We start from the raw sequence: 23,599 nt of genomic DNA, 5'->3' as shown, positions 1-23,599 counted from the left end.
GGAGCCTGATCACTGCTATCAGAAGTTCCCTATGCTACAATCAGTAAATAATAAAATAAAAAAAAACTGTTTTTGAGAATAGAAAAGATTTTTATTTTTTTTTTAAATTGCAAACACTTTGCAATTTTAGCCATTTATAATACTTAGAGTAGCCCTTTAACATTTCTTATAAATGTAGAAATAAATACACAGATCTATCAAAGTAAAATAAATATTAGATATAAATCTCGAACCTTTAGAAATATGCCTGCAGTAAATGTAACATTGTCCAGATTATTATTAATAATAATAATAATAATATGTATAATAATAATAATAATAATAATAATAATAATAATAATAATAATAATAAGCTGTGTCCCTCAGCTTAAGTGTCCATTAGCTGAAGTGTCTGAAATTTGAATTAATTCTGAATTGAATCTGAAGTGAACTGAAGGTAACTGGATACTAAGTCACTGTAAACAATGTTTGTGTTTGTTTTCACTCTCACCCCCTTAATCCTTCACTTCTTTCAACCACCCCTAATCCCTACACCTAGTAAGGAACTCTTCATCTCTCCCTCCATTCTCCCCACCCATCTCACCTCCTCCTCAGAGCTATTCCACAACATACAATCCTTTGTCTCCAAACACAGACAGCCACCTCATGCCCTCTCCTGCTCCCACCTAATAACGCTTTCTCTGCACCTCCTTACTGCCGGTGACATCTCTCCAAATCCCGGCCCTCCTCTCCACATCCCTACAGTCACTTCCACCACCTACCCACGATCTATCCCAAACTCTCGTAACCCTTCTAACCTTATACCCATCCACCCAGCCCCCGCTTCCCCAGTTCCACTAACAGGAGCTCTATGGAACGCTTGCTCTGTCTGCAATAAACTTTCCTACATTCACGATCTCTTCATCACTAACAAGCTTTCCTTCCTTGGCATCACTGAAACCTGGCTCACCCCCTCCGACACAGTCTCTCCTGCTGCACTTTCATATGGCGGATTCCACCTCTCCCATACCCCCCGCCCCACCGGCAAGCATGGTGGAGGAATAGGTTTCCTCCTCTCCGAAAACTGCTCCTTCACCCATATCCCACTGCCGCCCGCAATTACTCTCCCCTCTTTTGAAGTGCACTGCGTGTGCATCTACTCCCCATCCAACCTCCAACTGGCTGTCATCTACCACCCCCCAGGATCTGACGCGTCCCCTGGGCCTGTGCTGTCCAGGGGATACCCAGAGCTGGGTCTCTTGTGGGATGCTGGGGGTTGTAGTCTCCGTGTGGCAGCGACCCGGTCCGTGCCCAGGGCGGTCAAACCAGTGGCAGTCTATTTGTGTTGAAATTGTCCGACTACGCCACCCGTGGATTGCGGTCAGTGGAGACCGCCGCTGCGTTGCAGACCGCTGAGGCTGATGTTGTATGCGCAGCCAAGGATGGGATAACTCCCCACGGGAGAAGTATTGCCTCAGGGCAGCTAATGTGGATGGTGGGAGTGATGGTATGAGCGTCCCAGTACTAATGGTGCTGGTGCGGCGATGAAACACAGAGACGTGTTGTGCAGTTCAGGGTCTTTACTGATGGTATAAAGCAGACCCTCCCGGGAGTACTGGCTAGCAGTAGAGGCCTGGTCAGTCTGAGAGCTAGCAGGATCTCCCCTGGCCAGGTGGAGTTGTAGGCCTCCCCGTCTATCTGTACTCTTTCCTGGCTACCTTGCTGTGTGCGGGTAGAAGTAGCCCACGTCCCTGAGTATACCGTGTGGTGCTCACCCGTATGGCTGGTGACTTGGGGCCTTCTGTTAGCCTCCGCTTCACGATGGCGGTGCTGGTCCCTGGCTTGTGACCGTGCCTCCGGGCTTCTATGGCCAAAGGACTTGGAATCCCCTGCCGGTTGGATTCTGCTGCTGGACCTGGATGTCCCCACAGCCTCGGACTCCGTGTCCGGGTTCAGTGTCTTCAACCAGGGCAAACTCTGCTCAGCTCCAGCCCCTGGCATTCAGCTACTGTTCCTACAGAGCTCCTGGTTCTTACTTTCCCTCTCCAGGCTCTGACTCTCCTAATCCCGCCCCAGACCCAGTTTATAAGGGCAGATTCCTCCCCTCCCAGGTCTGGGCGGGCCGTGTTGCATGCTTAGGGCTCCTGACCAGAGAAACCTCCCACCTGCTCTCAGACGTAATATTTCTATTACTGTGGTAACCAGAGCACTGGGGTACAACATATCAACCACCACTTTCTTTGACCACTTCACCACCTGGCTACTTCATTTCCTCTCCGTTGATATCCCCACTATCCTCATGGGCGACTTTAACATCCCCATTGACACTTCCCTCTCAGCTGCCTCTAAGCTTCTATCCCTCACTTCCTCCTTTGGTCTTACGCAGTGGCCTTCCACACCTACCCACAAAGACGATCACACACTGGACCTCATCTTCACCCGCCTCTCTTCCCTATCTAACCTCTCTAACTCACCACTCCCTCTTTCTGACCACAACCTACTCACATTCTCTTCTCTCTCCTCCCTGGGGCTACAATCCCCACTCCACAAACTTGCATACCCTTGTAGAAATCTCAAACACCTTGACCTACACTCTCTCTCTGAATCCCTCCTCCCTCTTACAGACATTAGTTCCTTACATGATGCAGATGCTGCTGCCACTTTATACAACACAACAGCTGCAGCTCTCGATTCGGTCGCCCCCCTCACGCATACCAAGGCTCGCACAATCAACAGACAACCCTGGCACACCAGCCTAACTAAAGAACTGCGACGGGCCTCCAGGGTTGCTGAACGTAGATGGAAAAGGTCCCACTCCCATGAGCACTTCATCGCATTCAAACAGTCCCTCACTACCTTCAAGTCCACACTCACTGCAGCAAAACAAACATACTTTGCATCTCTCATATCCTCCCTCTCTCACAACCCTAAACAACTATTCAACACCTTCAATTCTCTCCTCCGTCCCCCAGTGCCTCCTCCCTCCCCTCTTATTTCAGCCGAAGACTTTGCCTCATTCTTCAAGCAGAAGATTGACACCATCAGACAAAGTTTTTGCCTAAAGCCCCCACCGCCCCTCCGCACACCTACTCAACCCTCCTCCTCCAAAACTATTCTCCACCATTTCTGAAGATCAACTATCCTCCTTACTCTCCAAATCACACCTCACCACCTGTAAACTTGACCCAATCCCGTCCCACCTCATCCCAAACCTTACCACTATCTTCATCCCAGCCCTAGCCCACCTCTTCAACCTGTCACTAACAACTGGAGTCTTCCCCTCATGCTTCAAACATGCCTCAATCACACCCATCCTCAAAAAGCCCTCCCTTAACCCATCCTCCGTGTCTAGCTATCACCCCATATCACTTCTTCCCTATGCCTCAAAACTACTGGAACAACATGTCCATTCTGAACTGTCCTCCCACCTCTCCTGCTCCCTCTTTGACCGCCTACAATCTGGTTTCCAACCGCACCATTCTACTGAAACTGCACTGACTAAAGTCACAAACGACCTACTAACCGCCAAATCTAAGCGACACTACTCTGTCCTCCTCCTCCTAGACCTGTCATCTGCCTTTGACACAGTGGACCATTCCCTCTTACTCCAGACTCTCTCATCTCTCGGCATCACAGACTTGGCCCTATCCTGGATCTCCTCATACCTAACAGTGTCTCCCACTCACACACCACCTCCTCATCTCGCCCTCTATCTGTCGGTGTCCCCCAAGGTTCAGTTCTAGGACCCCTGCTCTTCTCCATCTACACCTTAGGCCTGGGACAGCTCATAGAGTCTCATGGCTTTCATTATCACCTCTATGCTGATGACACACAGATCTACCTCTCTGGACCCCATATCACCTCCTTATTAACCAAAATCCCACAATGTCTGTCTGCTATTTCATCCTTCTTCTCTGTCAGATTTCTAAAACTTAACATGGACAAAACAGAATTCATCATCATTCCGCCATCTCATTCAACCCTCCCAACTGACCTATCTATCAGCGTCAATGGCTGCCCACTCTCCCCAGTCCCTCAAGCTCGCTGCCTTGGGGTAACCCTGGACTCGGAACTCTCCTTCAAACCACATATCCAAGCCCTTTCCACTTCCTGCCGACTCCAATTCAAAAATATCTCCCGGATCCGCACATTCCTAAACCATGAATCTGCAGAAACACTAGTGCACACCCTTATCATCTCCCGCCTTGACTACTGCAACCTCCTTCTCTGTGGCCTCCCCTCTAACACTCTCGCACACTCTCTAATCTATCCTAAACTCTGCTGCTCGACTAATCAACCTGTCCCCCCTCTATTCCCCGGCCTCTCCTCTCTGTCAATCTCTTCACTGGCTCCCCATTGCTCAGAGACTCCAGTTCAAAACCCTAACCATGACATACAAAGCCATTCACAACCTGTCTCCTCCATATATCTCCGACCTAGTCTCCCGTTACATACCTGCACCCAACTTCCGATCCTCACAAGATCTCCTGCTCTACTCCCCTCTTATCTCCTCCTCCCACAACCGTATACAAGATTTCTCCCGTGCTTCCGCCCTACTCTGAAACTCTCTACCCCAACGTATCAGACTCTCGCCTACCGTGGAAACCTTCAAAAGGAACCTGAAGACCCACCTCTTCCGACAAGCCTACCACCTGCAGTAACCACCGCTCCACCATACCGCTGCACGACCAGCTCTACCCTCACCTACTGTATCTTCACCCATCCCTCGTAGATTGTGAGCCCTCGCGGGCAGGGTCCTCGCTCCTCCTGTACCAGTCGCTGTCACGTTGTGTTCAAGATTATTGTAATAATTCTTGTATTATACCCTTTTTTCGCATGTAAAGCGCCATGGAATAAATGGCGCTATAATAATAAATAATAATAATAATGTGTTTCATGGTGATTATTACATTACAGCTTCATAACCAAAAACCACTGGACAGTGATTGGTTGCTGTAAGATGAAGCCCCGCCCATGCAGATCCTGACATCCAATCAGGAGGTTTGTGGCTCCCGGCCCTAGCTCTGAGCCTGGTGACACTAAGGCTAATGTCAGTGCAGGACCACATGTTATCAGACAGCCCCCAATGTCTTACCTGCACCAGGAGCTCTGCAGCAGCTGTCAGGGATGTGAAGAAGCTGCTGTGGTGCCGCTGTCCGCGCCCTCCACTACGTGCACATGGCAGCCAGGGCTCACACTGTATTCCTGTCACTGTCCCGATCGTTCTGTATACACTCACCTCCTAATTTGTTTCATTCTTTTTTTTTCTCTATTTCTAGCTTACTGTCCAGCCGGAAGAAAACACGCATGCTCGTTTCCCGTGCTGCACCCTGGCAGTTATGGTTCTTAATCATAGTAACTGAGTGTAATAATGGTAGAGGGACTACGTATCCCAGCATCCTCGTGTGCTGATGCGACGTGCGGTGCTAGAGAACATAGCACCAGGAGCTGCTGCGGCCTCAGCTGTGATATGGCTGTGCACACACTGCACGGGCGCTCTGCTCGGTCGTGTACAGTGGGGGGCGTAGTACCGAAGTACGACTCCCATCTGTGGCCTACACACAGGGCTGCTGGGGATAAGCGGCTTCTCTAATATTCAATGTGTGGCGCCCCTCTGAGGTAAGGCCAGTGTGATAGTCGTGACCTAACCTTTTGCATCCAACACCACACTTCTCCACCAGAGGGAGCTGGTATGCACTAGGTGCTGCTCCCCTGGTTACAGGGAGACTGGGGAACACAAAGTGGTAGGAACCAGTTAGTGGGTGAGGGTGGAGGACTTACAAGTTAGTTACACTTTAGATTTCATACTTAATTCAAAGCCATCTTTGATCTTGGCCCTTTAGTCCTTTTTCAGCCTGTTGAGTGCTGGATAGTCAAGTTCTTGTGGTCGTACTGTGCTGTCAGACTACTGTGTGTAATGTGACCTCCCTCCGGGAGCGCAGATCCTGTGTGGGCCTGCACCGGCAAGGGACACAGCCCTCGTACCCTGGCCTTGGGATGAGAGGTAGGTTGCAGACAAGGAATGTCTCTGTGTCACCCTGGCCTGGATGCCACAAAATGTAATAAAGCTGTGTCTGAGAGCAAGGGGGATGTTCTCTAGTCAGGGGAACATTAGCATGCAGTACCTCCTGTCTCAGGCCAGTAGGGGGAGCAGGCTGCCCCTATAAAAGCTGGTACTGGGGGCAGGGTTAGAGAGAACTTGAAGGCCTGTCTCAGGACTGAGTCTTGTCCCAGAGCAGAGCAGGGACAGACAGTTGTATTGCACCTAAGAGGAAGTGTGGCAGGAGGAGAGCCACAAGCTAGAGACAAGAGGCGACGAGAGCCTGTCTTGGCAGATAAAAGACTTACTTTACCAGACTTTGGTGTCTGAGGCTGGGAGGATTCTACATCCTCCAGCAGATAACCAGTCCGCAGGGGACTGTATATTCCTTGGCCTAAGAAGCCTGGAGGCCCTGCCACAACCGAAGGGACCAGTAAAGCCGTACAAGGCTGGGAGCAGAAAGGAACCCACGTCACAGGCCATACAGGCGAGAATACACGGAAAGCTCAGAAACGTGGGCTGTTACCCTATAACGAGGAGATAGCCAGAAGGAGCGCAGAAAGCACGGTAGGCCTACACCCTCACCCTGACCAGGGCCAATTTCCCCGTTGCTCTCAGACATCCAGGTCCCCTCCTAGCCGGGACTGTTTATGGGTCAATTTACCTGTTCTAGTAAAGACCCTGGACTGCAACCTGTTGTCTGCGTGCTCCTTGCTCCTCCAGCACTATCAGCACTGGGACTCTCACTACCATCACTCCCAACATCCATTATACTGCCCTGGGGCCGCACTCTTCCCGTGGGGAGTCACACTACCCTAGCTGCACACCTCATCAGCCCCAGCGGTCTGCATGCAGCGGCGGTTCCTAATAACTGCAATCCACGGGTGGCGTAGTCGGACATAATCAATAGCACATAACGGACTACCATTGGCCTGACCACCCTGAGCCACGGAACCGGGTTGCCACTACTACTCCCATCGTTCCCTATTGCCCGGATCCGAGTGCCTCACGGCCCAGGGGGCGAGTCAGCTTTGGCGTAGTTGGCAGGATTTCGTGCCCGCAACCACCGGGTACTGCGTGCCTTCAAAAGACTGTCATACCTGCCGTGGTGAAGGTTCCCGCCATCCGGAGCCGTTTTCCGCCATCTTCAGTCGGTTCCCGCCATCTTCAGCTGTTTTCCCGCCATCCGAAGTCGTTTTCCCGCCGTCGGACGCCATCTTCAGGACGCCGCGCGGGAAGAAGAGGGGCGTGGACGCCGAAAGCGCGCGAGACCCGAAGCTCCGCCCCACGCACCGACGCTGCGCAAGATCCTGGAAGGGAGAGAGAGCGACGCTGACATCATCAGGACGCGACGCAAGGTCCTCGTCCAGAGCAGCAGCAGCGGAGCCGCGGCCTACAGAAGAGGATCGTCGGAAGGTAGGCCACGCTTAACTAGGGGGGAGGAAGATGTCGGACACAGAGGCGCCCACTACCACCAATGCAGCTGCAACAGCGGTGATGCCCTTTTCCCTGCCCTACATCCCTGGAGCGGCCTGGCTGCCCAAGTACTCAGGGGAGCCCCATGCCCTAACTGACTTTAAGGAAAGGCTGTACAGTTTGTTCCAGGTTTACTCCCTGACAGAGGAACAGAAGGTCAGCATACTAACAGGGCAGTTAACTGGCGCAGCCCAAAGGGAGGTAAAATCATGGCCCACTGAGGAGAAAAGGACTGTGAAGGGTATTCTGGCCCGGCTGCGGGGTACCTTTGACACACGTACCTCCGCTGAGATTAAAATGAGGTTCTATGGATGTAAGCAGCGGGCACAGGACAGCATCAGAGACTATGCCCTAAATCTGCAGGAAGCCTTGAGGGCTATTCAACAAACTGACCCTGGCAGTGTGCAGGAAACGGATAAGCTGCTAACAGAACAATTCATAGAAGGTCTGCTGTCTAGTGCCCACAGGGCCCAACTGCGCCTCATGTTCTTTCAGAACCCCGAACTGACCTTTGCCCAATTTAAGGACAGGGCCATAAGGGTGCTCCGTGAATCCGCAACCAGTGGCGCTATAAACCCCCGGCGCCCTGCTATCACCTACCACCAGGAGGCGGCGCCCTCCTCTATGGATCCCGTGGGGGCTGATGCACAGGCCTTGAACCAAGCCCCGTCGAAAGACCTGCACCACCAAGTCCAGGAGCTGACCAGGAGCGTCGCGGCGTTGACCAGGACCGTCCAGGCGTTGCAAGTGGACCCGGCAAGACCCATCGAGCTGGCTTCAAGTCCGGAGGATGTCCCGTGGCGTCGACAGAGGAGGATCCCGTCATTCCGAGGGAGGCCCACAGACCGCTACGCAGAGGATGGACAGCCCATTTGCCGTCGATGCAACCAGCCCGGACACATTTCCAGGTACTGTAATTTAAACGGGTCCAACCTGGGGCAGAGGGCCAACCCCTAGGCATAAGATCACCAGGCCCTTACAATTGGTGTAATAAGTACGTTGGGGGGCGCCCGGTTTTACCCGTGGTGCTGGACGGTATCCCCATGAGCGCCTTGCTGGATACTGGGTCACAAGTAACCACTATCCCTTATGTACTTTTTAAGCAGTATTGGACTGATGCTGATATCACACGGTATCCAGACATTGTAATTCTACAACAGGTGGCGGTGAATGCTAGTTCCAGCCAACAGAGAGTCCTCAACAAGGAGATAAAAGCCCTGATGAGACGGCAGCAGGTAGAACTGTCTGGTGGTGAGATCGGTAGCGTAAGACTGAGTGACCCATTCCCCATTTCCATGCCTCCCAAAAGTGAAATGATGATCTGGTGTCGGACTGCAATCGGGTTGAGAGGTAGAGACTACCAAGCCATGGTAGCACCCGTGTACTCAGACAGCAGGCCCACCATTTTGACAGTCCGGGGGGTGGTTGATGTCCGTCATGGGAGGGTGCCCGTCCGCATCCTCAACATTGGGGAGAGGGAAGTACACAACTGTTTGTTGTCGAACACAAAGCTATCAGGGCCGTGGAACCCTTGCCTCCATCTCCTCAGGCGGAGGGTAATGGCTCCCAGAAACAAAAGGAGGACTGGTACCAGAAACTCCATGTGGGTGCTGACTCCACTCCCCTGCACAAAAAACAAGGAGTCTACCGGGTGGTACAGGAGTACGAGAGAGTCTTTAGTAAGCACCCGCTAGACTTCGGCAGAGTAAAAGGGATAGAACACCACATCCCCACAGGGAGCCACCCACCAATAAAAGAGAGACACAGACCTGTACCCCCTGCACATTATCAGAACGCCAAGGGCATGCTAAGAGAAATGAAGGAAGCTGGGGTCATTAGAGATAGCTGTAGCCCCTGGGCAGCCCCCTTTTTTCTGGTGAAAAAGAAGGACGGCACCATCAGAATGTGCGTGGACTATAGACAAATCAACCGTATCACCCACAAAGACGCATATCCGCTGCCTAGAATAGAGGAGTCTTTAGCCGCACTAAAATCTGCTAACTTCTTTTCTACTTTGGACCTTACTAGCGGGTACTGGCAGGTTCCTGTGGCAGAGGCTGACAAGGAGAAGACTGCCTTCACCACCCCGATGGGACTGAGCGAATTCAACTGCATGCCTTTCGGGCTCTGCAACGCACCAGGGACCTTCCAGCGGCTGATGAAATGCTGTCTAGGGCACCGAAACTTCGAGACGGTCCTCCTTTACCTGGACGACATGATCGTCTATTCGAAGATCTACGAGGACCATCTGAAGCTCCTGGCCGAGGTGTTCGAAGCCCTGGCAGGCTATGGCCTGAAGGTGAAACCATCGAAGTGTCACCTGCTGAAACCAAAGGTCCAGTACCTAGGGCACGTGGTAAGCGTTGAAGCAGTAGCTCCCGACCCTGACAAGGTCACGGCAATCAAGAGCTGGCCAAGCCCCTCGAACATCAAAGAGGTGAGACAGTTTCTCGGGTTGGTAGGCTACTACCGAAGGTTCATCCCCGGGCTCACTAAGATGGCAGCTCCTATGCAGGACCTCCTGATCGGACAGTCTAAGTCCAGAAGTCAAAAGCCACCCTTCAAGTGGGATAAACCGGAAGAGGAGTCCTTCCTCCAGTTGAAGATGGCCCTCACGGGGGATGAGATCCTGGCCTACCCTGATTATGGTCAGCCTTTTATTCTCCACATGGACGCCAGTAATGTGGGACTGGGAGCCGTACTGTCCCAAAACCAACAGGGCAGAGAAAGGGTGATCGCGTACGCCAGCCGGAAGCTGAGGCCCACCGAGAGGAACCCGGAGAATTACAGCTCCTTCAAGCTAGAATTCTTGGCAGTGGTGTGGGCCGTGACGGAACGCTTCAAGCATTACCTGGCCTCTGCAAAGTTCACCGTGTACACGGACAACAACCCGTTGACACACCTGGACAATGCAAGACTGGGTGCCCTAGAACAGCGGTGGATGGCCCGTCTCTCCAACTATGACTTCGTGATCAAGTACCGGGCCGGCAAAACCAATGCTAACGCTGACGCCCTACCAAGGATGCCTCACTTACCTGAAGGTGACGAAGACCCAGAAGAGCTGGAGGAGGTAGAACTCCCCGCGTTTCACCGGTATGGAGCCGCTCAATACTCCCACCGCGTGAAGGAGGAGGATCTAACAACCGTGATGATCAATCCCCTACCTCACCACAGCTGGGCCGAGACCCAAGATAGTGACCCTGCCATCCGCCTGGTGAAAGATCTGCTGACCCAGGAAAACGCCCGCATGGATCCGGATGCTCCAGAGGAAGCCAAGCAGCTATGGAAAGAGAAGAGCAAGCTGTTCCTCTACGAAGGCAAGTTGTGATTGTCAACCACCGGACGCACGAGCTGACCTGGCAAGTCGTGGTTCCAAGGCGGGATGCAGCTATGGTCCTGGGGGCTTACCATGACAGAGCGGGGCACTTCGGCTGGAAGAAACTGGAGTTCCTGCTAAGAGGAAGGTTCTTTTGGGTCGGCATGAGAGGAGCTGTAGAAAAATGGTGCAGAGACTGTGGCCCTTGTCACCTAAGGAGGAAGGACCGTGCCAGCCAGAAGACACCCTTGAGGCCCATCGTCACCACGCAGCCTCTTGAGCTGGTAGCTCTGGACCATGTCAAATTGGCTCCCAGCCGGTCAGGATACATCTATGCCCTGACAATCGTGGACCACTATTGCCGTTTTCTAGTGGTGGTCCCGGTAAAGGACTTGACGGCCCAAACAGCGGCCAGAGCCTTCCAGCAATACTTCTGCCGTCCACACGGGTATCCGGAACAGGTCCTGTCAGACCAGGGTCCAGCGTTCGAGGCTGAACTCTTCCAGGAGTTCTGCAACCTCTATGGCTGTAAGAAGATTCGGACAACGCCTTACCACCCACAAACCAACGGGATGTGTGAGAAGATGAACAATATAGTTATTGATCTCCTGAAGACGTTGCCCCTGGAGGAACGCAGCCTGTGGCCAGAAAAACTGCCGGATCTGATAGACTTATACAATCATATCCCGGTGAATGCTACCAACTGCACCCCGGCTTACCTGATGCGAGCCAGACCAGGTAAGCTGCCCATAGACCTGGAGATGGGAGTCCTAACACCTGAGGACACCTCCCCGGATGCAGACTGGGATACGGAAAGGCAACTGCAGTACAAGAAGGTACAGGAGAGTGTGGAGAGGAGCCTGGCCCAGGTGAGAGAAAGGCAAGAAAGACTCTTCAACCAACACGCCCCTGCTGGTCCCCTAGAACCTGGTGAGCAAGTCCTAAAGCGAAAAAGAAGGCTACATAAGTTGGACGACCAGTGGGAAAGGGAACCCTACACCGTACTGCAGTCTGATCACGACAACCCGAAGGTGTGCGTGATCACCAAGGACGGAGGAGAAACCACTAGTACCGTCTCCAGAGACCACCTCAAAAGATGCCCCGAGCAACTCCGTAGTGCAGAAGAGGATCAGAGTGACCTTGAACCCGCAGAGGACAAGGAAGAAATGATCAGCACCGTTCTCGGAGAGTTCCCTCAGTCCTGGACTCGCATAAATGATGCCATAGTGGTACCTGTCCTGTATTTCCTGCAACCAACTGCGCAACAACCTGCACCAGAGCCGGAAGGTGAAGAGGAGCAAGCAGTTCCAGAGGCAGAAGAGCCTGTACCAGCAGCCCAGGAGAGTCCACCCTCTGCTGACAGTGAGCCTGCCATGCCTGCGGTAAGCCAAAGGCCCCGCAGACAGCTGCCTGCCCTACCTGTACACCCAGCTGGTAGCTGTACCCCTAACGCTAGTGGGGAAAGCCAGGTTGGTCCACCACCAGACATTGGGTTAAGGAGGTCAACCAGGAGCACAAAGGGACAGATACCCGCTCGCTGGAGAATATAGAGCACGCTAAGATTGTAAATAACCCTGTTGCCAAATGTTGAATTGTTTGCAAAGTTACATGCATGTTTGGTAATTCTGTGTTTCAGTTTCTTGCAGCTACCGTAAGGACTCAAAGGTTATGGACTTTGTATAACCGGGACCTTGTATGGACTGCGTTCGGAGCCTAACCAAGGAATGAACTAAGACTGTAAAGGACTTGGGGTAGGACAGACCCCCACCTGGTTAAGGCTCCCCGTTGTGCTGGTGATATGGACACCCGGTCACAGACCACACTGTGACCTTAAGAACTCAAGCTGTGCGTCGGCTGTCTGTTAATGTTTTATGGTTATGTATATTGTCTTTGTTTATTGTTTAGTCCCGGAGTACTAAATTTCACTAGGGGGGAATGTGTCATCCTGGCCTGGATAACACAAAATGTAATAAAGCTGTGTCTGAGAGCAAGGGGGAGGTTCTCTAGTCAGGGGAACATTAGCATGCAGTACCTCCTGTCTCAGGCCAGTAGGGGGAGCAGGCTGCCCCTATAAAAGCTGGTACTGGGGGCAGGGTTAGAGAAAACTTGAAGGCCTGTCTCAGGACTGAGTCTTGTCCCAGAGCAGAGCAGGGACAGACAGTTGTATTGCACCTAAGAGGAAGTGTGGCAGGAGGAGAGCCACAAGCCAGAGACAAGAGGCGACGAGAGCCTGTCTTGGCAGATAAAAGACTTACTTTACCAGACTTTGGTGTCTGAGGCTGGGAGGATTCTACATCCTCCAGCAGATAACAGTCTGCAGGGGACTGTATATTCCTTGGCCTAGGAAGCCTGGAGGCCTTGCCACAACCGAAGGGACCAGTAAAGCCGTACAAGGCTGGGAGCAGAAAGGAACCCACGTCGCAGGCCATACAGGCGAGAATACACGGAAAGCTCGGAAACGTGGGCTGTTACCCTATAACGAGGAGATAGCCAGAAGGAGCGCAGAAAGCACGGTAGGCCTACACCCTCACCCTGACCAGGGCCAATTTCCCCGTTGCTCTCAGACATCCAGGTCCCCTCCTAGCTGGGACTGTTTGTGGGTCAATTTACCTGTTCTAGTAAAGACCCTGGACTGCAACCTGTTGTCTGCGTGCTCCTTGCTCCTCCAGCACTATCAGCACTGGGACTCTCACTACCATCACTCCCAACATCTATTATACTGCCCTGGGGCCGCACTCTTCCCGTGGGGAGTCACACTACCCTAGCTGCACACCTCATCAGCCCCAGCGGTCTGCATGCAGCGGCGGTTCCTAATAACCACAATCCATGGGTGGCGTAGTCGGACATAATCAATAGCACATAACGGACTACCACTGGCCTGACCACCCTGAGCCACGGAACCGGGTTGCCACTACTACTCCCATCGTTCCCTATTGCCCGGATCCGAGTGCTCCACGGCCCAGGGGGTGAGTCATCTCAACCCGGCCAAGGACCATGATCAAGAAGGAGCGGAGCCCAGGAGTGTGGCTCCACAGCAAATGGATCCCAGGCAGGATGCAGACGGAGCGGTGTACGCCACCTGTCCTCGCCTACCTGATATATTCAGAGGGACTCCGGCTGCAAGAGGGGTACCGGCCCCCGACACCCGACCTTGCTACTCTACGTCCTGGACGGGAAAGCCCGATTAGGCCCAGAGGTTGCTCCCGTGCCCTTGTTCTGAGAGGAGTTCAGAGGGAGACCCGGCCTATTTGTACACACACGGACAGGAAAGGAATCGGTCTGTAGTTCAGGAACACTCTGCTGTAAGGTCGCGACTGAATGCTGGACTTACTCGGAGGTTGTCGGACCCCCGTCTCTGGTGAGCGCAGGACTCCGCGGGGAGCAGGGAGTCGCCTTCCTTTGCCATCTGACGCAGGATCCCTTCTCCTCTGCTACTACCCCCTCCATCGTGTCCCTCTTCCCTGAGGCCTTGCTCCGCCTGTGGGGAGTAGTAAGAACTTTGGCCGCAGTAACACCATGCCTCAGCAGACTGTAGCGGCGCTGGTGACCCTTCACCAGGCACCACAGGTGGCGTAGTCGTTAAAATAAGCCACTCAACCCGGGCGAGCCCACAACATCTTCCTTTTCATGTGACGGCCCTGAGCACGGGTCGGGTCCGGGCCACGGCTACATCCCATCTCTTCGTCACAGGACCCGACACCGAGTCCCCCATCACCCAGGGTCAGCCGAGAGGGCTCCTTCGAGAATGAGGCGCGTCAAAGGCATTACAGCTCTTGGTATGGGGACATACTAAAAAGAATGAAGAAAAGGAATAAATAAGAATGAACCTAATAACTTATAGATCCAAACCAGGGGCGTACATAGAAGTCATGGGGCCCCATAGCAGAAGCTCTAATTGGGCCCCCCCCCCTACAAAAAATAAATATTTGTCTGTGTCACAGAAGAGCAGCTCTCATAACTTTCCAGCCTTTACATAGTAATTTACCTCCTTCTGAAGTCGTAGATTCCTCCTTCATTGCCCCCATAAAGTATGATGCCAACAAAAGTGCCCCCCAAACAGTATGATACCCCTATGGTGCATTCCTCCACATGCACAGAATAAGACCCTATTGTACCCCACTTCAACTCCCGCGGCAAAGTATGGTGACCCTAACACAGTATAATCCCCCAACTGTGAACCCCACAGAGCCCTCCATACACTCTCATGGACCCACACAGCCCTCCAAACAGTATAATGGCCCCCACACAGCCCGCCAAACAGTATAATGACCCCACACAAACATTCACACTGTATAATTGCTTTCATACAGTATAATGGCCCCCCACATAGCCCTCAAAATATTATAATGGCCCCACATAGCCTTCCATATAGTATAATGCACCACCAATAATTTTCCATATAGTATAATGCGCCCCCATAATCCTCCATATAGTATAATGAACTTCCCATGGTCCTCCATAGAATATAATGCACTCCCCATAGTCCTCCATACAGTATATTATACACCCCACAGGGTAAAATGCAGCCCCCATATAGTATAATACATGCCACAGTCCTGCAGTATTATGGGCACCACGTACTCACTGATTTTAAAATACCGTATATTTTAAATAAGCCGACCCGAATATAAGCCGAGGCCCCTAATTTTACCACATAAAAATGGGAAAACCTATTGACTTGAGTATAAGTCTAGGGTGGGAAATGCAGCAGCTACTGGTAAATTTCCCCATCCTCATATGTGTGGCCCCCTCAATCCCACAATCCCTGGTATGTGTGGCCCCACAATCCCTGGTATGTGTAGCCTCCTCAATCCCCCAATCCCTGGTATGTGTGGCCCCCTCAATCCCACAATCCCTGGTATGTGTGGCCTCCTCAATCCCACAATCCCTGGTATGTGTGGCCTCCTCAATCCCCAAATCCTGTTATGTGTGGCCTCCTCAATCCCCCAATTCTGGTATGTGTGGCTTCCTCAATCCCCCAATCATGGTATGTGTGGCCTCCTCAATTCCCCAATCCTGGTATGTGTGGCCTCCTCAATCCCCCAATCTTGGTATGTGTGGCCTCCTCAATCCCCCAATCCTGGTATGTGTGGCCTCCTCAACCCCTCAATCCTGGTATGTGTGGCCTCCTCAATCCCCAAATCCTGTTATGTGTGGCCTCCTCAATCCCCAAATCCTGGTATGTGTGGCCTCCTCAATCCAAGTATCCTGGTATGTGTGGCCTCCTCAAGCCCTTAATCCTGGTCTATGTGGCCTCCTCAACCCCTCAATCCTGGTATGTGTGGCCTCCTCAATCCCCCAATCATGGTATGTGTGGCCTCCTCAACCCCCCAATCCTGATATGTGTGGCCTTTTCAATCCCCAAATCCTGGTATGTGGGGCCTCCTCAATCCCCAAATCCTGGTATGTGTAGCCTCCTCAATCCCCCAATCCTGGTATGTGTGGCCTCCTCAATCCCCCAATCCTGGTATGTGTGGCCTCCTCAATTCCCCAATCCTGGTATGTGTGGCCTCCTCAATCCCCCAATCTTGGTATGTGTGGCCTCCTCAATCCCCCAATCCTGGTATGTGTGGCCTCCTCAACCCCTCAATCCTGGTATGTGTGGCCTCCTCAATCCCCAAATCCTGTTATGTGTGGCCTCCTCAATCCCCAAATCCTGGTATGTGTGGCCTCCTCAATCCAAGTATCCTGGTATGTGTGGCCTCCTCAACCCCTTAATCCTGGTCTATGTGGCCTCCTCAACCCCTCAATCCTGGTATGTGTGGCCTCCTCAATCACCCAATCATGGTATGTGTGGCCTCCTCAACCCCCCAATCCTGATATGTGTGGCCTTTTCAATCCCCAAATCCTGGTATGTGTGGCCTCCTCAATCCCCAAATCCTGGTATGTGTGGCCTCCTCAATCCCCCAATCCTGGTATGTGTGGCCTCCTCAATCCCCCAATCCTGGTATGTGTGGCCTCCTCAACCCCTCAATCCTGGTATGTGTGGCCTCCTCAACCCCTCAATCCTGGTATGTGTGGCCTCCTCAGCCCCCCAATCCTGGTATGTGTGGCCTCCTCAACCCCCCAATCCTGGTATGTGTGGCCTCCTCAACCCCCCAATCCTGGTATGTGTGGCCTCCTCAATCCCCCAATCCTGGTATGTGTGGCCTCCTCAATCCCCCATTCCTGGTATGTGTGGCCTCCTCAATCCCCTAATCTCTGGTATGTGTGGCCTCCTCAATCCCCAAATCCTGGTAAGTGTGGCCTCCTCAATCCCCCATTCCTGGTATGTGTGGCCTCCTCAATCCCCCATTCCTGGTATGTGTGGCCTCCTCAATCCAAGTATCCTGGTATGTGTGCCCCCCTCATCCCCCAATCACTGCACATAAAACAATAAACACTTATACTCACCTTCCTTCCTCACCTCTGCTCCAGCGCTGAGTCCTGTCTGCAGCAGCTCATGTCGGCATCTGAGCTGCGTGCGCTCTCAGAAGCCGAGGTCAGCTGCTGCCGGCACATTCACTCCTCTGCACGCCGGGACTATGGGCATGGAGAATGCTTTCTCTTTAGCGGCGGCCACTGACAGCAGGAGCCGGGGCTCAGCGCTCCTCCGTGCCCGCTACTAAAGAGAATGAATATTCAGTCTTCTCCACGCCCATGGGAGTGGAGAAGAGGGAATATTCATGTCACTTTAGCAGCGGGCACACGTGATAGCTGCAGTAGCGGCTACAGCGTGTGCCCCGCTCCCCCACTGCCGCAACCCGCTCCTCTGCCGCCGCAACCTCCTACTCACCTATCCTCCTCGATCCCACGCTGCTTGGGCCACGGGCCCCAAAGCAGTGGCGTGCTCTGCCGCCATTGGCGGTACGCCACTGGTCCAAACATATGGAGAGGTATTACAGACATCTTGTGCATCTTGGACATGAAATGAACTTGAAATCTATGTAGATAATGGGGAATGAACACACATCCCATATAAACAGGAGTATATTATATTCCCTGTGCTTGATAGGTGGGGAATGAACATATAATATATGTAGATAATGGGGGAATGAACACATATCCCATATAAACAGGTGTATATTATATTCCCTGTGCTTGATAGGTGGGGAATGAACATATAATATATGTAGATAATGGGGAATGAACACATATCCCATATAAACAGGTATATATTATATTCCATGTGCTTGATAGGTGGGAATGAACATATAATATATGTAGATAATAGGGGAATGAACACATATCCCATATAAACAGGTACATATTATATTCCATGTGCTTGATAGATGGGGAATGAACATGAAATCTATGTAGATAATAGGAGAATGAACACATATCCCATATAAACAGGTGTATATTATATTCCCTGTTCATGATAGGTGGGGAATGAACATGAAATATATGTACATAATAGGGTAATGAACACATATCCCATATAAACAGGTGTATATTATATTCCCTGTGCTTGATAGGAGGGGTATGAACATATAATATATGTAGATAATAGGGGAATGAACATATATCCCATATAAACAGGTGTATATTATATTCGCTGTTCATGATAGGTGGGGAATGAACATGAAATATATGTAGCTAATAGGAGAATGAACACACATCCCATATAAACAGGTGTATATTATATTCCCTGTTCATGATAGGAGGGGAATGAACATATAATATATGTGGATAATAGGAGAATGAACAGATATCCCAGAGAAACAGGTGTATATTATATTCCCTGTGCTTGATGGGGAATGATCATATAATATATGTAGATAATAGGGGAATGAACATATATCCCATATAAACAGCTGTATATTATATTCCCTGTGCTTGATAGGTGGGGAATGAACATATAATATATGTAGATAATGGGGAATGAACACATATCCCATATAAACAGGTATATATTATATTCCATGTGCTTGATAGGTGGGAATGAACATATAATATATGTAGATAATAGGGGAATGAACACATCCCATATAAACAGGAATATATTATATTCCTTGTGCTTGATAGATGGGGAATGAACATGAAATCTATGTAGATAATAGGAGAATGAACACATATCCCATATAAACAGGTGTATATTATATTCCCTGTTCATGATAGGTGGGGAATGAACATGAAATATATGTAGATAATAGGGTAATGAACACATATCCCATATAAACAGGTGTATATTATATTCCCTGTGCTTGATAGGAGGGGTATGAACATATAATATATGTAGATAATAGGGGAATGAACATATATCCCATATAAACACGTGTATATTATATTCCCTGTTCATGATAGGTGGGGAATGAACATGAAATATATGTAGCTAATAGGAAAATGAACACACATCCCATATAAACACGTGTATATTATATTCCCTGTTCATGATAGGAGGGGAATGAACATATAATATATGTGGATAATAGGAGAATGAACAGATATCCCATAGAAACAGGTGTATATTATATTCCCTGTGCTTGATGGGGAATGAACATATAATATATGTAGATAATAGGGGAATGAACATATATCCCATATAAACAGCTGTATATTATATTCCATGTGCTTGATAGGTGGGGAATGAACATATAATATATGTAGATAATGGGGGAATGAACACATATCCCATATAAACAGGTGTGTATTATATTCCCTGTGCTTGATAGGTGGGGAATGAACATATAATATATGTAGATAATGGAGAATGAACACACATCCCATATAAACAGGTATATATTATATTCCATGTGCTTGATAGGTGGGAATGAACATATAATATATGTAGATAATAGGGGAATGAACACATATCCCATATAAACAGGTATATATTATATTCCATGTGCTTGATAGATGGGGAATGAACATGAAATCTATGTAGATAATAGGAGAATGAACACATATCCCATATAAACAGGTGTATATTATATTCCCTGTTCATGATAGGTGGGGAATGAACATGAAATATATGTAGATAATAGGGTAATGAACACATATCCCATATAAACAGGTGTATATTATATTCCCTGTTCATGATAGGTGGGGAATGAACATGAAATATATGTAGCTAATAGGAGAATGAACACACATCCCATATAAACAGGTGTATATTATATTCCCTGTTCATGATAGGAGGGGAATGAACATATAATATATGTGGATAATAGGAGAATGAACAGATATCCCATAGAAACAGGTGTATATTATATTCCCTGTGCTTGATGGGGAATGAACATATAATATATGTAGATAATAGGGGAATGAACATATATCCCATATAAACAGCTGTATATTATATTCCCTGTGCTTGATAGGTGGGGAATGAACATATAATATATGTAGATAATGGGGAATGAACACATATCCCATATAAACAGGTATATATTATATTCCATGTGCTTGATAGGTGGGAATGAACATATAATATATGTAGATAATAGGGGAATGAACACATATCCCATATAAACAGGTATATATTATATTCCATGTGCTTGATAGATGGGGAATGAACATGAAATCTATGTAGATAATAGGGGAATGAACAAATATCCCATATAAACAGGTGTATATTATATTCCCTGTTCATGATAGGTGGGGAATGAACATGAAATATATGTAGCTAATAGGAAAATGAACACACATCCCATATAAACAGGTGTATATTATATTCCCTGTTCATGATAGGAGGGGAATGAACATATAATATATGTGGATAATAGGAGAATGAACAGATATCCCATAGAAACAGGTGTATATTATATTCCCTGTGCTTGATAGGTCAGGAATGAACATATAATATATGTAGATAATAGGGGAATGAACATATATCCCATATAAACAGCTGTATATTATATTCCATGTGCTTGATAGGTGGGGAATGAACATATAATATATGTAGATAATGGGGGAATGAACACATATCCCATATAAACAGGTGTGTATTATATTCCCTGTGCTTGATAGGTGGGGAATGAACATATAATATATGTAGATAATGGGGAATGAACACATATCCCATATAAACAGGTATATATTATATTCCATGTGCTTGATAGGTGGGAATGAACATATAATATATGTAGATAATAGGGGAATGAACACATCCCATATAAACAGGAATATATTATATTCCTTGTGCTTGATAGATGGGGAATGAACATGAAATCTATGTAGATAATAGGAGAATGAACACATATCCCATAAAAACAGGTGTATATTATATTCCCTGTTCATGATAGGTGGGGAATGAACATGAAATATATGTAGATAATAGGGTAATGAACACATATCCCATATAAACAGGTGTATATTATATTCCCTGTGCTTGATAGGAGGGGTATGAACATATAATATATGTAGATAATAGGGGAATGAACATATATCCCATATAAACACGTGTATATTATATTCCCCGTTCATGATAGGTGGGGAATGAACATGAAATATATGTAGCTAATAGGAAAATGAACACACATCCCATATAAACACGTGTATATTATATTCCCTGTTCATGATAGGAGGGGAATGAACATATAATATATGTGGATAATAGGAGAATGAACAGATATCCCATAGAAACAGGTGTATATTATATTCCCTGTGCTTGATGGGGAATGAACATATAATATATGTAGATAATAGGGGAATGAACATATATCCCATATAAACAGCTGTATATTATATTCCATGTGCTTGATAGGTGGGGAATGAACATATAATATATGTAGATAATGGGGGAATGAACACATATCCCATATAAACAGGTGTGTATTATATTCCCTGTGCTTGATAGGTGGGGAATGAACATATAATATATGTAGATAATGGAGAATGAACACACATCCCATATAAACAGGTATATATTATATTCCATGTGCTTGATAGGTGGGAATGAACATATAATATATGTAGATAATAGGGGAATGAACACATATCCCATATAAACAGGTATATATTATATTCCATGTGCTTGATAGATGGGGAATGAACATGAAATCTATGTAGATAATAGGAGAATGAACACATATCCCATATAAACAGGTGTATATTATATTCCCTGTTCATGATAGGTGGGGAATGAACATGAAATATATGTAGATAATAGGGTAATGAACACATATCCCATATAAACAGGTGTATATTATATTCCCTGTTCATGATAGGTGGGGAATGAACATGAAATATATGTAGCTAATAGGAGAATGAACACACATCCCATATAAACAGGTGTATATTATATTCCCTGTTCATGATAGGAGGGGAATGAACATATAATATATGTGGATAATAGGAGAATGAACAGATATCCCATAGAAACAGGTGTATATTATATTCCCTGTGCTTGATGGGGAATGAACATATAATATATGTAGATAATAGGGGAATGAACATATATCCCATATAAACAGCTGTATATTATATTCCCTGTGCTTGATAGGTGGGGAATGAACATATAAGATATGTAGATAATGGGGAATGAACACATATCCCATATAAACAGGTATATATTATATTCCATGTGCTTGATAGGTGGGAATGAACATATAATATATGTAGATAATAGGGGAATGAACACATATCCCATATAAACAGGTATATATTATATTCCATGTGCTTGATAGATGGGGAATGAACATGAAATCTATGTAGATAATAGGGGAATGAACATATATCCCATATAAACAGGTGTATATTATATTCCCTGTTCATGATAGGTGGGGAATGAACATGAAATATTTGTAGCTAATAGGAGAATGAACACACATCCCATATAAACAGGTGTATATTATATTCCCTGTTCATGATAGGAGGGGAATGAACATATAATATATGTGGATAATAGGAGAATGAACAGATATCCCATAGAAACAGGTGTATATTATATTCCCTGTGCTTGATGGGGAATGAACATATAATATATGTAGATAATAGGGGAATGAACATATATCCCATATAAACAGCTGTATATTATATTCCATGTGCTTGATAGGTGGGGAATGAACATATAATATATGTAGATAATGGGGGAATGAACACATATCCCATATAAACAGGTGTGTATTATATTCCCTGTGCTTGATAGGTGGGGAATGAACATATAATATATGTAGATAATGGAGAATGAACACACATCCCATATAAACAGGTATATATTATATTCCATGTGCTTGATAGGTGGGAATGAACATATAATATATGTAGATAATAGGGGAATGAACACATATCCCATATAAACAGGTATATATTATATTCCATGTGCTTGATAGATGGGGAATGAACATGAAATCTATGTAGATAATAGGATAATGAACACATATCCCATATAAACAGGTGTATATTATATTCCCTGTTCATGATAGGTGGGGAATGAACATGAAATATATGTAGATAATAGGGTAATGAACACATATCCCATATAAACAGGTGTATATTATATTCCCTGTTCATGATAGGTGGGGAATGAACATGAAATATATGTAGCTAATAGGAGAATGAACACACATCCCATATAAACAGGTGTATATTATATTCCCTGTTCATGATAGGAGGGGAATGAACATATAATATATGTGGATAATAGGAGAATGAACAGATATCCCATAGAAACAGGTGTATATTATATTCCCTGTGCTTGATGGGGAATGAACATATAATATATGTAGATAATAGGGGAATGAACATATATCCCATATAAACAGCTGTATATTATATTCCATGTGCTTGATAGGTGGGGAATGAACATATAATATATGTAGATAATGGGGGAATGAACACACATCCCATATAAACAGGTGTGTATTATG

The sequence above is a fragment of the Phyllobates terribilis genome, unplaced genomic scaffold (assembly GCF_046119375.1).
Source record: "Phyllobates terribilis strain yellow unplaced genomic scaffold, ASM4611937v1 Scaffold_2__4_contigs__length_985480577, whole genome shotgun sequence".
Lineage (NCBI taxonomy): Eukaryota > Metazoa > Chordata > Amphibia > Anura > Dendrobatidae > Phyllobates > Phyllobates terribilis.
Note: the sequence above shows the minus strand (reverse complement) of the source record.